The 14,447-nt window shown below is 45.8% G+C and overlaps 1 long non-coding RNA gene across 1 annotated transcript in view; it reads right to left on the reverse strand.

Annotated features, from left to right (window-relative positions):
• LOC146036481 (uncharacterized) overlaps positions 1-14,177 on the reverse strand; it is a 33,222-nt gene extending 19,045 nt beyond the window's left edge. The window contains exons 1-2 of the long non-coding RNA XR_014460821.1: positions 14,147-14,177; positions 13,153-13,238 (exon numbers count right to left, since the gene is read on the reverse strand). This is a non-coding gene — a long non-coding RNA (uncharacterized LOC146036481). The remainder of the gene's footprint in view (positions 1-13,152; positions 13,239-14,146) is intronic.
• Between the last annotated feature and the right edge of the window lie 270 nt (positions 14,178-14,447).

The following is a 14,447-nucleotide window of genomic DNA, read 5'->3' on the forward strand; positions in this document are numbered from 1 at the left end:
CCAAACAACCCACTATTATATATCTTCTGTATTGCTAGTATTAATATTCAGTCATGTCCATTGTTAGCAGTTTTAAAGTGTGTGACAAGTACAGCATATGTGGGGGATTACTAAGGTTTCCTTGAAGCAGCAATGGTTTCAATTAAAGCACTGACAAGCGTCCTATTAGTGAGTAATGAGTAAAGGAGTAGATTGTATTGGGTTCAGGTGTTAATGGTTGTAGTCATTAGGCGTACGTTCGCCTACCGCATGAACGAGTGGTGTCCGCAAAGCAATAGTACACTTGTGGACACCGCACATTTCAGCCCTTTTTGCTCGCGTGCATTCGGAGTGGTTTCCGAATGTACGCCCCCCAACATAAGTGTACTCCCCCGTGTCCGCCCATATTTCCGCCCCGTTTTGCCCACTTTGAAACTACGCCCATGTGTCATTCCGCATGACGCCCATAATACGCCCCTATTTCCCGACTGATTGCGGTGACCAGTTTTGGACGGGCTTTGTCCGAACTGGTACCGAGTCAAGGCGTGGCACATGCGCGTAGCGTTCTCCACGCATGCGCAGACGCCGTAAAGACGCGATCCGTAAGAACGCGGTAAAGTCCGCATCAATCAGAATAAGGGCCCATATAATGATTCCCCAGTGTGCGCAGTCTGTGCGTAGCCCAGGACTGACTCAGCGGCTGTGATAGATACAGGCTGATTGGGGCGGAGCTGAGGTCACATGGCTTTCCCTCATACACCTGGCCACGCCCCACACCATATAATGATTCACCAGCATGTGCAGTATGTGTAGCCCAGGACTTAAGCTGGGTACACATCTATACAATCCCTATTTCTGGCAACCGTTCAGCCGACCGTACTCCTGTCGGACCGTCCACAAACAACAGCCGACACGTGCGTACACACCTGTACAATTTTACTTGCGACGTCTGATGTACTCCCGTCCAAACAGTCGCAAGAAAAAGATTGTACCACCGTACACACTGTCTTGATTTGGGCTATTGACACGTCACATGTGACCAAAATTATCATAATGGGCTGGGTTAGGGCATAATTATAGCTGTCACCCTTTTACCTATTAAAAAAAAAAATCGGCATGGGGTCCCCCCCACAGCCGTAACCAGCACCAGGCTGAAAGAGCCGGGGCTGGTATTAAAAAATCAGGAAACCCGACAAATAGGGCTTCGCTGATTTTTTAAAACCAGCCCCAGGCTCCAGGTCCGGGGCTGGTTCCCAAAATACTGGGGACAAAATGACTAGGGGTCCCCCGTATTTTAAGAACCAGCCCCAGGCCAAACCAGCCAGCAGGGTAATGCCACAGCCAGGAGACACTTATTATATAAGGTCCCGCGGCCAAAGCATTCAGCCCTCTGACCGGTCAGCCTGGCCAGGGGTCCTTGGTGGATGTCATAGAAACAGGCTGATCAGGCCAGAACTGACGTCCTATGACTTCCCCTCAAACTCTAGAGCACACCTGCATTTTACCTGACACTCCCAGAACATAGCTCTGAGTGGCTGACCGCTCAGTCACAGGGACACAGTGAAGGGAAGGAGCGATGCTTGGTGTGCTCTCCTCTCCTCAGAAGAAGAAGTGGTGGCGTCCTGTATGGCGGTTGAGTACTTTCAATTTGTATGTATGTTGTGCAGAGCCGGCCCTAGGCATAGGCAAACTAGGCCATTGCCTAGGACATGTGCATTGCCTAGGGGCCACTCGTGTTTACATTGGTGGTTTATGGGGCACCAGCTGGTATTAGTATGCTGCCGGTAATAAACATGTGTAAATCTTATGGCGCTTTCTTTTTAAAACTCTTTATAACCATATGTCACCATAGGTGTAAAATTAATAAAAATACATGGACCGGTAATGGTTTCCCTTTTCTGGCACCGGGAATCAGAGGATTTCATGCAGGTTCTGAAAAATAATGGTCTTTTTTTTTCTCCCTCCACAGGGAATCAACCAAGACACATAAAATGATAATAGTGCAGCACCTGTAGTAAAACGAAAGGTTTTAATACATTTTGCACTTAGAGATTAAAGTCGAATTTAAAAGCACAAAAAAACACATTTTCCAGTGGAAAAACAGCTATCGCGATGGTCAGTGACGATCTCCTTGGGCCCGATGGATGATGGTCATCAGAGTCAGTCCAAAAGACGGATGTGCCAAAACAAAAAGCAGGTAGGTAGCCACACTTCAAGCTCTTATAAACTCTTTTAAGTGTGGATAGACTGGCTACCATACCCGTATTTTAAACCCCCTTTAATACACATAACACAGGTTTCCTGGATTACACTGAAAGTGTCCCGGAAGTGATGCGGTTGAAGCTGGATCTAGTATGGCCGCAGTGCCTCCATGATATAATGCGTTCCAACCTGCATTCCATAGGTCGTAAATGGCATGGTTTCAAACGGATCCAGTATGGCTGCCTAACCTCCACGTCGCGATGCATTCCAACCTGCGTTCCTTAGGTCGTAAATGGCGTGGTTTCAACCGGATCCAGTATGGCCGCCAAACCTCCACGACGCGATGCATTCCAACCTGCATTCCATGGGCTGTTTTCCCGGAAGTTGTCTTAGTCCAATATGGTTGCCAGAATTTGCATTCCAATATGCGTTCCACCAGTCCATTTAACGATGACTGTCCATGTAATAGCTCATGAATCTGGTTATCGATATACAATATCTCGGCATACAGGTTTTTACATCAACTAGTTGGAATATATCTAGGTAAAGAGTGGGTATGGAGTGTTTATACGAATAAAAATGAGGACAATGATATAATCACATATAGCAAGTGGTAATTTAATACATAGTAAATGAAGTAATAAAAACACATAAAACAAGAGAAAATAACACATGAAAAGTGCTAATTCTAAAAAACATTTTAATTTGAAGTCACTATTTAATCCCAACGGTGCTAATGATTTGAGTTTGAATATCCATTTCATCTCCAGTTGGGATAACCTTTAATCTGTGCCTCTACTCCTGCATTTAGGCAAAACCATCTGAATACCCCGAAATTGTACTATATTAAATTTTTTACAGTTATGGGTGTTTTTAAAATAGGCAGATAATGCATGATAATGCATGGGTAACCAAACCCTTTCTAATATTGGCCCTTATTCTGATTGATGCGGACTTTACCGCGTTCTTACGGATAGCGTCTTTACGGCGTCTGCGCATGCGTGGAGAACGCTACGCGCATGTGCCACGCCTTGACTCGGTACCAGTTCGGACAAAGCCCGTCCAAAACTGGTCCCCGCAATCAGTCGGGAAATAGGGGCGTATTATGGGCGTCATGCGGAATGACACATGGGCGTAGTTTCAAAGTGGGCAAAACGGGGCGGAAACATGGGCGGACACGGGGGAGTACACTTATGTTGGGGGGCGTACATTCGGAAACCACTCCGAATGCACGCGAGCAAAAAGGGCTGAAATGTGCGGTGTCCACAAGTGTACTATTGCTTTGCGGACACCACTCGTTCATGCGGTAGGCGAACGTACGCCTAATGACTACAACCATTAACACCTGAACCCAATACAATCTACTCCTTTACTCATTACTCACTAATAGGACGCTTGTCAGTGCTTTAATTGAAACCATTGCACTTCAATTGCTGTAAGGGTTAATGTGTGCAATGCATGTGTTAGGCATGCTTGTAAGGATATATTGGAATCTAATTGATTCCATTTCCAAATAAGCAGTTTTTTATGAGGATAGGTAATTGAATAAGTGGGTCATGTGATGTCTTGCAGAAGATACTTCATAGTGGGTTGTTTGGCGTAAATACTCCGCTTACGTGCGGTAGCACCGCTTGGCTCCCGGTCGGATGCGGTATTCCCGAGCATACTCTGTAATACTCTGTAATACCGTGCCGAATCGGAGTGTTTCTCCCGCACACGCATGGTTTGTATGTCGTCCGTAAACACGCCCTGTTCTTAAAGAGTGAGTCCGTCCGAATGCGGAGGACACGTGGGCGTTTCTACGGACGATGGCCGCACGCGGCAAAACACCGTGGCGTGCGGACCGCTCCGTAAGAATGCGGGAATTTCCGCACAGATCAGAATAAGGGCCATTGTATACATGTTCCGTTAAGATAATTTTAACATTTCTTGTGGTTTTGCCGATATACAATAAATGACATAGATAATATTTATTGAGTTGCATGTTATAAATTCATTAATTCGGTAACTTTTTCCATTAATTGTGAATTCTTGTATTTCATTACAGGGACTTTTTATGGTTTTACACATAAGACATTCCACATCTGTGGAATCCCTTAGTGCGGATGCTTTGTCTCTGTTTCTATTGAACTACGGACTAACTCGTCCTTAAGAGTAGGTGCTCTCCTGTAAATAAAGTATGGACATCGAGGAATCTTTAGACCTACTGTAATAACGGGTCCTGTTTTTTAAATTTTCAATTAAATTTTCCAATTGTTCCGGAATATTTTTTTCGATATCCCTAAAACAGGAACTATGGGTGAGATTTCAGCGGCAGTGCAAGAAGTTCTTTAAAGGGAATTTAACTTACAAGGCGAAAAAGTTCAGCGGACATTTGGCACTGCCGCTGAACTCGGACGGCATTAAATCTTGCCCACTATTTCTAAATAAATTACCAATGATGATATAATTGGGTTCTTTATTTCTCTTTGCTTTTAATACGTCATCACAGGCGACTAGTTCACTTTTTCCAAAGTTTGCTGGCTATACCCTTTCGTTATAAGTCTGTTGGAAAGGTTCAGAATTTGTTCTTCACAAATCTTTTTGTCAGAACAGTTGTGTTTAATTCTGATACATTGACCATATGAGATGCTTTCTAGCCAATTACTACGGTGTTCGCTGGACCTTTCCAGGGTTGAAAATTTGATACAAGCATTAGGTTGTCAATGGCTAGGTCAACAGTCAAAAAGTCCATTTTATTTGAGCGGACATGTGCCGACAGGTGGTAATTCCTACCCTACCATCCACTACGGCATGGTGGGAGAATAAAATGGCAAAGCATGGCGAGCATAGCGATACACTTAGATGGTGTCCATTTGGGCCAAAAAAAATGTGAAACTCATGTTGACCTTCTGGCTGTCAACCTACCATTGTCGACCTAATGCTTGTGTCAACCTTCCAACCCCATTGACCTTAGCCATGTTGACCTACAGTATTTCAAGTGTCGACCTAAGTTGGGTTGGACCATACCCCTACACTGCGCATGTGCAGATCGTTGGGAAAATTTCCTCGCCATTATTCTGGCTATTTTGGCAGTGTTCCTGTTGCTGCAGCTGAACTCCAGAGGGTATTACAAAAATGGGTGCAACATTTGTGGTGTGGCCCCCCTGGGACTCGGGGGCCCATAATGCAACCATTGTAACTATACCACTGTATGGGGGAGATATATTATCTGGTGCAATTTGACACTCGCATCAAGACATTGTAAAGCAGTTCCCATATAATCACATTTCTCTACATCGCTGGTTGCTTGGAAAGATAGTGCCACCACTGGAAGACTAGGAAGGTATCTCTTGAATGCACCATCTCTGAAACTCTGGGTCCGATTCAGACCTGTTCGCAGCCCTGCACTTGGGCTCGGCTGCCGGGGTGGGCGTGCATCATTAACCTGCTCAATAGGCTGCGAAAATTCTTGGCCTGGCAACCAGGACTGAATCAGGCCCTTTGTGCCTAGTGATATCTCATAGTTTTTGTAGAATCTTATACCTGTCCTTTAAGGGCGGCTAGGGTTAGCTATAGTATCTGCAGAAAGTGCCCTACTTACCTAATATCAGGGCCTGATTACAGGTTCCAGGTGTCCTAGGTTGAGGCACATGTAGCTCCCCTTGTAATGCTGTTAAACGTACTGTACATGTGTGGTTCCATCAGTTACATTGGCACAGACGCCTGGCAGTCACCAGTACATAGGGACAGGTGATGGCTAACAAGCTTGGAATAAATTAGGACTTCATTTTAAAAGCGTCAAAGAGAGAGAAGAGAGTGTCCGACAGATGGCGAGGAGGTTTGGGGGAGAGAGCCAATGGGGAGAAGGTGGGACCTTTCAATATTTTTCTATGGGGCACCCATGGTTCGTCTTACACCCCTGAACAAATGTTTTGGTTATACCTATTGGAACTAAATGATGAATATATTGGTTATACTTGGGAATAAATGTTGGATATAGCAGTGAATAGTGTGCCTCTGGCAGTGAAGGACAGCGGAAGTGATAGTAGAGTTAGACTGCATGAAAGCACTGGACATCAACGCTTCATTGGTAGAAGCAATCCTGGTCAATAACAAAAAAAGATATTTCAGCTCACCGAGATTTGTATTTGAACAAAGCGTTGATGAGACGGCGTCGCACCCTTAGAACTAGAGCAGGTACTAGCTGATATGTCAAATGCAAGGATATTTATCACTGGATGCCAACTGTGTAGTCAGCAAATCCCATTGGACAAGATTCTGCCAAGATAAAGGTTATACAGAGCATACCTACCTCCACAGGCAAAGTTTTTTGGATATGACCAACTACATTTTAATGCCACATACCACTTCTGCACAATGATGTTGAATGGTATTGGTTAGACTGCTATGATGCTATCATTTTTTATTCCAACAAGGCTCAGCAAACGTCCAACCGGGTGCTCCAAATTTTTGACATGCCTGTTCCTGTTGTGATCTCTGCTGATGACTCCCAGCGTGATCTTCGTGCCTGCAGCATAACAAACCCATAGGATTTGCTTCTGGGACTCTTACCGAGACTGCGTTGCTACCCTCAGATTGAATGGGAACTGTTGTCTCTAGTCACCAATAACTGATGATCATTCTTCACAAACCCATGCACACTGCCTCAGCACAAATCCATCCAAAAGTGTTATATGGATGTGGTTTACAAATGTGGAAGGGGCCTCCATGTCACTGACTCCATATCACACGTTCACCTCCTGGACTCATGGGCTGCTGATTACCTGGATATCATGGCGTTTGATTTCCTCTCCTCGAGGTGCATGGAGGGACTCTATGATGCTACACTCAGGAATTACCTTTGCCAGTGGTTGTCTTGTATTGTTCTGCATGGCTGGCCTTTACTTCCAGAGACCTATCTCATGACCTCAAATATTTTCTTAGCATTATGTGATGGATTAACTCTATCAAATTATGTTCTCATGCATGGCCATCGTCTCTTGATGCCTCCTGCAATGCTGTATGGGGCCATCATGCTAAGGAACCACACACTCTCCATGAGGTTTCTGTCCAAGATTTGTTCGATGGCTACACAGACTCCCACTCACGCTTGTTGTCTATCTGTATAGCAGACAAATTTTAATGGTACAGGTCTTGGTACTATTATATATTTTCTATTTTCTTATCCAATAGCCTAAATGATATTACACTATTGTGGTATTCTTTTCCTTTGCAGTTACTGATGACCAGGACTAATGATTTGAGGTTCTAACAGTGACGTGACCGTTTCATCACATACATTGGAGTCTACCCACGCAGTAGACAAATTTCAACAGTACGGGGCCATCAGAACCCATCAATTTTGATCAATTTAATAATCTTACACCATTGTATTTATTATCTTTTTTTTTGGGGGGGGGGGGGGTGTAAATTAAAGAAAAAGAATAGGATTTCCTATGAGCGCCGGGGACCATATTGGTGTTTTTATGTGATGTAGCCATCAGAAGATGCACACCCCAAAAACAGCCACCAACAACCAAGAACTCACCAGTAAAACCTCCAAATAGCCTTAGTTTATATCAGTGATGTGGGCAGATCACTGTAGAGCATGGACGGAGCTTATGCAACAGGTGCCGTTTCGCTACCATTGTGTACTGTGAAAAAGAAAACACCCCCACAAACAGAATACCTTTATTTTATTTATAATAAGCATACTGGAAAATAAAATGGTCTCCACAGTACCAACAAGTTCCCAATTTTAATATAACCAAAGTAAAATTTTCAAAAAAAGAAATCCTAGCTTCTTTACTTTGATTTTATTTCGTAAAGTATATTGTAACATTTAGCCACTTATTTTGACATTACAATGGAACTGATTCAGAGTTTCACATATGTCTTTGTTGTAAGCAGTGTAGTGAATTTTTTTTTTGCCACTTAGAATACGCAGAAGGTGCGCTGGGCATGTATTGTGAATAGCTAGTGATTGTGTGCACACGGTGGATTTTTTGCAAAGTGATTGACAAGTAGTCAGCATTTGTAGGAAGTAACAGGTTGGGCTGAGAAAACTGCAGGCATGTCATGACCGTTGGTACTTGTGGACAATCACGGGTCCCACGATGTCCATCGCATAGTAAAAAATCACATCGCATCGCATGCTATCGCATCGCATGCTATCGCATCGCATGCTATCGCATCGCATACGATTTCATCGCATGCGATTTTTAACAGAAATGCATCCAAATGCATTGAAATTAGTATCAAACATGTTCAATGGCCCCCAAATATCATTTTTCAGGCTGTACCACCCCCACTATCAACGCGAACCCGAAGCGTGGCGAGGGGCGGCGGTACGCGTCCTACAACCTTTTCATTCCCCCACTATTCACGTCGGCGTGGAGCTGAGAATATAAAGTGTGGCGAGCGCAGCGAGCCACCGAGCCCAAAGCGTGGCGAGCGCAGCGAGCCCCGCGAGGGGACACGGATACCTTCACAGGTATACGCGTCCCCTCACGGGCTTCACAGGTGTCCGCGTCCCCTCGCGGGGCTCGCTGCGCTCGCCACGCTTCGGGCTTGGTGGCTCGCTGCGCTCACCACACTTTCTATTCTCAACTCCACGCCGACGTGGATAGTGGGGGTATGAAAAGGTCGTAGGACGCGTACCGCCGCCCCTCGCGGGCTCGCTGTGCTCGCCACGCTTCGGGTTCGCGTTGATAGTGGGGGTGTTACAGCCTGAAAAATGACATTTGGGGGCCATTGAACACGTTTCATACAAATTTCAATGCATTTGGATGCATTTCTGTTCAAAATCGCATGCGATCACATGCGATCAAATTGCATGCGATCACATGCGATCAAATTGCATGCGATCAAAAAGCATGCGATGCGATCGCATGCGATTTTTTTAGTGCATAAAAATGGCAAAAATCGCATGCCGTCGCATGCCACTACATATGGCATGCGATGGCATGCGATGGGAGCCGTGAAAGTCCACAAGTACCTGACCGTTTTCTGGGCCTTAATGTATTTTCAAAAGTCCACTGCAAAAAAAATGGTTCTACGCACGCAGCTGCATGCACCCTCTGAATCAGTCCCACTATCCCTTAACCGCTTGCCTAACATGGTCACAGCAGGATGGGCTTTCCCTGAGAAGGTCGCATCTGATGCAACCAGTCTGTGATTTCCATGCTGCAAATCTTTGCTGGTAAGTCAGCTTGGCCATTTCCATGGCTGAAGAAATTAGCAGTCACTGGGGAAATGTTAGAGAGCAGCCCCTCTGGACCCCCGGAGGCTACAGGAGAAGTCACAATGTTTTGACCATCTATGGTCCGATGGTCTTACCATCGATAATTGTACTGATGTTTCAAAGAAAACTATTTTATTTGCTTTTTTATATAAAATCAGATAGACCAAATTCAAACACAGAAAACCCAGACAATTTTTGAGCAGTTTTTGGAAAAAATATTAGCCAGTTGAGGTAAAAATTGTATGATTTCAGAAGCCGTGATTTTAAATAAAATCTTTGCACATTTCTGGGATAAGATTTTATTGATGACTTATGCTATAAAGAGCTTCGGAAGAAAGTATTTCAACTGAAATCTGTTTTAAAAGTTATACCGCCAATTTATCCAGAAGGGATTACATGTACGGCCAGGGGCTGGCTGGCAACTTTTAGCCTGGGGGGCAAGTCCAGAGAACTGGCCCATAAGTAACAGCGCATCATTAAAATGGAGGTTTTTCGTTAAAAATATAACGACACCACAGGCTTCCCCCCTGTATAAAAACAGGACACCACAAGCTGCTCCCCCTGTATAAAAACAGGACACCACAGGTTGCTACCCGCACAAGGATCAGGGGAAGCCAGGCACTGGCACACACAAACTCACAGTAGACGGCGGAGGGCTTTTGCACATACCACTCCACCCCCCCTGCCATGCTTACAGCTGGCTGCGGATGCTTCTGGATGCTCTTACTGTCATAGCTGGCCAGCTCCGCCTCCTTAAACAGCTGAGTAGCTGAAGGAGGCGGAGCTGCTCACCTATGACAGCGAGAGTGGCCGCAGCTGCCACGCGTACAGTCTCCTGCAGCCAGCCTAATTTATGATGCAGGGGGGCTAGTGACACTACCCCCTGGCCTAGCACATTATTGTCATGTGGCTCCAGGTTAACTGAGATTTTGCGCAAATGCAGAAGCTCCGATTGTGGCAGCCGAGGTTTTGTATGTATCAGCCTGGCTTGGTGCGGGACACGGCACACTGAAAATTTGCCTGACTTCCCGTCGTCGCAATTCCCCCCTGCCACAACAGGGCTGCTCACCTGCATAAAAAAAGAAGAAGAGGACACCGCTGGCTGCTCTCCTGCATAAATAAAGAACCGGACACCACAGACTGCTGCCTTGCATAAATAAACAGGACAGCACGGGCTTCTCCCTTGCATAAATAAAGAACTGGACACCACAGGCTGCTCTCCTGCATAAATAAAGAACTGAACACCACAGGCTGCTCTCCTCCATAAATAAAGAACTGAACACCACAGGCTGCTCTCCTCCATAAATAAAGAACAGAACACCACAGGCTGCTCTCCTCCATAAATAAAGAACAGAACACCACAGGCTGCTCCCCTGCATAAATAAACAGAACACCACAGGCTGCTCCCCTGCATAAATAAACAAGACAGCATGGGCTTCTCCCTTGCATAAATAAAGAACTGGACACCACAGGCTGCTCTCCTGCATAAATAAAGAACTGGACACCACAGGCTGCTCCCCTGCATAAATAAAGAACAGGACACCACAAGCTGTTCTCCTGCATAAATAAAGAACAGGACACCACAGGCTGTTCTCCTGCATAAATAAAGAACAGGACACCACAGGCTGTTCTCCTGCATAAATAAAGAACAGGACACCACAGGCTGTTCTCCTGCATAAATAAAGAACAGGACACCACAGGCTGTTCTCTTGCGTAAAGAAAAGGACACCACAGGCTGTTCTCTTGCGTAAAGAACAGGACACCACAGGCTGCTCACTTGCATTAAAAAACAGGACACCTCAGGCTGCTCACTTACATTAAAAACAGGACACCACAGGCTGCTCCCCTTGTATAATAATCATGCCAATTGCCATAACATCACAGGCTGCTCCCCCTGTATAATAATCATGACAATTGCCATGACACCACAGGCTGCTCCCTCTGTATAATAATAATGCAATGACACCACAGGCTGCTCCCACTGTATAATATAATAATAGTAATGCCATGACACAAATTATTATACAGGGGGAGCAGCCTGTGGTGTCATTGCATTATTATTATACAGAGGGAGCAGCCTGTGGTGTCATGGCATTACATTTATATTATACAGGGGGAGCAGCCTGTGGTGTCATGGCATTATTATTATACAGAGGGAGCAGCCTGTGGTGTCATGGCATAATGCCTTGGTACAGCTTTCCCTAAGTGTGCTAGCACTTCTGTGGCGGTGACAGTGCGAGTGGATGGCCTGTAAACAAGACATTTCCTCTGCAGGTCCCACCCTATTAGAATAAAAGTGAAGAAAGAATCCGGGACAGAGAGAGAAGTGAAAGAGAGAAAGTGTATGTGTGTGTGTGTGAGAGAGAGAGAGAATGTCAGGGATGGGGCAGGTAAATTGAGGAAATGCAAGGAGGAGAATGAGAGTGTCAGGGTGTGTAAGAGATAGATAGAAATAATTTGGCTGTAAGGAAAAGTGAGGGAATGACAGAAAGAGTGAGAAAGTGTCAAAGATAAAGAGGGGGTGAGAGAGAGAGAGTGCCCAGGATAGAGAGTTGCGGGAGATCAGATAGATGGGATGAAAGAGAGAGGGAAGAGAGAAATGCGGTGATAGAGGGTGTGAGAGAAAGAGAGGGCATAAGAAAAAGGGGGTGGCAGATGATGTCAGGGATAGAGAGAGGGGGGATAAGAGAGAAGATGTCATGGATAGAGAGAGGGGCTGTGAGAGGGAAGAAAGAAAGGAGGTGATAGAATGTCAGGGATAGAGAGAGGGAGTGAGAGGTGTCAGATAGATAGATAGATAGATAGATAGATAGATAGATAGATAGATAGATAGATAGCGAGAGAAGGTGTAACGGATAGAGGGGTAAGAGAGAGAAGGGGGTGAGAAAGAGAGGGTGTCAGGGATAGAGAGATGGGAGATTGAAAGAGAGAGAGATGGAGGGAATAGAGAGAGAGAGACTCAGGGATAGAGAGATGGGCGATAAGAGAGAAGATGTCATGGATAGAGAGAGGGGCTGTGAGAGAGAGAAGAAAGAAAGGAAGTGAGAGAATGTCAGGGATAGATAGAGGGAGTGAGAGGTGTCACAGATAGATAGATATATAGACAGACAGACAGAGAGAGAGTGAGAGAAGGTGTAATGAATAGAGGAGTAAGAGAGAGAAGGGGGTGAGAAAGAGAGGGTGTCTGGGATAGAGAGATGGGAGATTGAAAAAGAGTCTCAGGGATAGAGAGGAGGGGTGAGAGTGAGAAGGTGACGGGGATAGAGAGGGGATGAAAAAGGGACAAGATATATATATATATATATATAATGAAATATATAATAGCAAAATCACATGGAAAAAAAAATCTGGAGGAGGCGCACACCATAAGCATATGTGTTATAGCACTTTACTAAAACTTAAAAGCTCACGTACATTTCAGTTTAAAAATATGTACATAGCAGTTCCGTCACCAGCATATGGTACATCGGCAACCAGGCGGGCGCTGACTTGTGCCCGCCTGGTTGCCGATGTACCTAAACTGAAATCTACGTGAGCTTTTTAGTTTTAGTAAAGTGCTATAACATATATGCTTACGGTGTGCGCCTCCTCCAGTTTCCATATAGATAGATAGAGTGTCAGGAGTAGAGAGAAGCGGTGAGAGAGAAGGTGTCAGTGAAGAGAGAGAGAGAGAGAGAGAGAGAGAGAGAGAGAGAGAGAGAGGTAGGTAGGTAGGTATTGGAAAAGCTGCAGCAGAGAGCACTAACCAGGCAGCATGGAGGTGACCGTGGGGATCTGGATCTGCCGATGTCAGACGTCAGCAGTCAGGTCGCGCTCATGCCAGAGTCATGCCCTGGGAGAGGAGACAGCAATGAAGAATGTACTATCTACAATAGTCGAATCAGCAGCTCTAACCTCAGTGCCATGGAGAAAGGGGGATATGAGGAAAGTGAGCAGGAGAGGGGTACATGTGTGGGTGGGAAGGTGGCCAGGGGTGCCATGGATGGGGTCATGTGAGGAAAAAGTTAGTAGGAGAGGGGTACCTGTGAGGGAGGGGGGGGCAGGAGTGCTGTGGATGGGGGAGGGGGATGTGAGCAAGATAGGGCTGTATGTAAGCATGGTAACAGACACACAACTTGGGGCAGGATGATGCGCTGCTTGAGGCGGGGTTACACGCTACTTAGGGCGAGGCCACATGCTCTGTTGTTCCCACGGGACTACCAGCCTTCCTTTCAAGCCAATTTCCTTTCAATGTGCAGAGCAGCGGGGGACTTGGGCTAAAAGTTGGAGGCAAGTCTGCCCCCCATATTACACAACACCATAGTACATTATAATACCCAGCACACACACAGCACACAATACAATATACAACCCCCCATATTGCACCCAGTACATTCACACACACACACACACAACATTATCCACAGCCCCATATTACACACAGCACATTGCACACTAGTAACTTATACACAGACCCCCCCCCCCTATATTATACTCCATACACACAGCACATTGCACACTAGTAACTTATACACAGACCCCCCCTATATTATACTCCATACACACAGCACATTGCACACTAGTAACTTATACACAGACCCCCCTCATATTATACTCAATACACACAGTACATTGCACACAACACAAAAGTAAATTATACAGAGACCCCCCCCCCATATTACAACCAGTGAGTACACACACAATACATCAATTACACACATTATACACAGACCCCATTCCCTCAGTACCCGCAGCACTCACATGCCTGTGTTCTTCCTTCCAGGGACGTGCAGGAAGGAAGTGAGCACACTGCACACAGCCCAGGCAGAGGAGAGGAGCTGTGAGAGCAGGGCTGACACACGGAGCCTGTGGTGGGCGGGGCCAGCCTCAGTGAAGCCTCGGCTGCTAGCTCTCCTCCTTTTTCTCAATGCACAGACAGACTTGCTTCCTGTCTGTGTGTGCATAGTGACAGGCGGCCGGGCCCTCCTCCACGTAGCTGTGGAGGCCGGCGGCCATGTTCTTGTGGCCACAGGCATCTTTTAAAAGACCACAGGAACATGGC

Source organism: Crinia signifera, chromosome 9 (assembly GCF_055691185.1).
Source record: "Crinia signifera chromosome 9, ASM5569118v1, whole genome shotgun sequence".
NCBI classification, from domain to species: domain Eukaryota; kingdom Metazoa; phylum Chordata; class Amphibia; order Anura; family Myobatrachidae; genus Crinia; species Crinia signifera.